Genomic DNA, 1360 nt, shown 5'->3' with positions numbered 1-1360 from the left:
CCCTTCCCCTCTCCTGGGCCCCCCTCGCTGCTGGACCCCGCAGGCTCCCTCTTCCAACTCTCCCCGCCTCCCCCTGCGCCCTCCGGCCTGGGCCTCAGCTCCCCTCCCTGCGCGCCCCTCCCTCCAGTGCTCTGTCCGTCCGTCAGTCCGTCCTGCCCTCGCCCTCCGGCAGCCCTGGTGCAGCTCACCCTCACCCCCTGCCTCCATCCATTCCCACCTGCCCAGGCCCAGCTGTCCTTCCTGCGGGTGAGCCCTGCCCGTTCATCCAACGGACCATTTACTGTGAGGCCCGTATGCCGGGCGCTGATCTAGATGCTGGGGGTCAGCCAGCGAATGGGCAACATCCGTGCTTCTCCCAGCATCCTCCCCGCGGGGACAGACCTTAAAACAATAATAATAACGGAAAGTTATATGGTGTGTTAGAAAGTGGGAGGTCAGACAGCGGAGCAGGCCGCTGAGGAGCAGGCGTGGAGTCAGGTTAGACTGAGGGAGGGAGGCCTTCAAGGAGATGGGGGGGCAGGGGGGTACAGCTTTGCAGGTGGGGCAGGACCAGCGTGGCTGCAGGGGGCAGAGCAGCAGGAAAGGGGCGCGTAGGCCTCTGTAGGGACTTGGGTTTTTGCTGAGAGGTGGGGGTGCGTTGGAGGGTTTGGATTCAGGCAGTGCTGTGGTCTCATGTCTTTTTTAAAAAATACATTTTTATTCATCAGAGAAGAAGGGAGAGGGAGAGGGATATAGAAACATCAATGATGAGAGAGAATCATTAATTGGCTGCCTCCTGCACACCTCATATTGGGGATCGAGCCCACAACCTGGGTACGTGCTCCTGACCGGAATCGAACCTAGGACCCTTCTGTCCGCAGGCCGATGTTCTATCCACTGAGCAAACCCGCTAGAGCTCGCTCATATCTTTAAATAACCTGGTTGCTGGGTGGTGGGAGGACAGAGGTGGGAACAGGGAAACCACCAGCCACGGCGTGAAGGGGGTGGTGAGGTCAGATTCCGGGTCTACGCTGAAGGCGGCACCCATCCTGAAAACGGTGTGGGGTGTGCGGAAAACGAGAGTCCAGGACCCGACAAGGGGTTCCGCTGGAGGCGGGGTGCTTGGCTGTCAGCGAGATGGAGACGGCTGCAGGCGTGGGTCTGGGAGGTCGGGGTTCCATTTTGTGTATAAGCTCAAGGTTTTTTTTATTAGAAATCCCAGGGGCTGTATCAGCAGACAGTTGACTGATCTGGGGTCCAGGGAAGAGGTCTGGGCTGCGTGGACACCGGGGGGCATCAGTGCAGAGAAGGTGCTGGAGCCTGCAACGGGATGAGTCTCCACAGCCAAGAGGGAAGAAAGCAGGACCAACACCTCCATGCA

Source organism: Myotis davidii, unplaced genomic scaffold (assembly GCF_000327345.1).
Source record: "Myotis davidii unplaced genomic scaffold, ASM32734v1 scaffold61, whole genome shotgun sequence".
NCBI lineage: Eukaryota > Metazoa > Chordata > Mammalia > Chiroptera > Vespertilionidae > Myotis > Myotis davidii.
The sequence above is the reverse complement of the archived record's forward strand: the minus strand, read 5'-3'. Positions refer to the sequence as shown.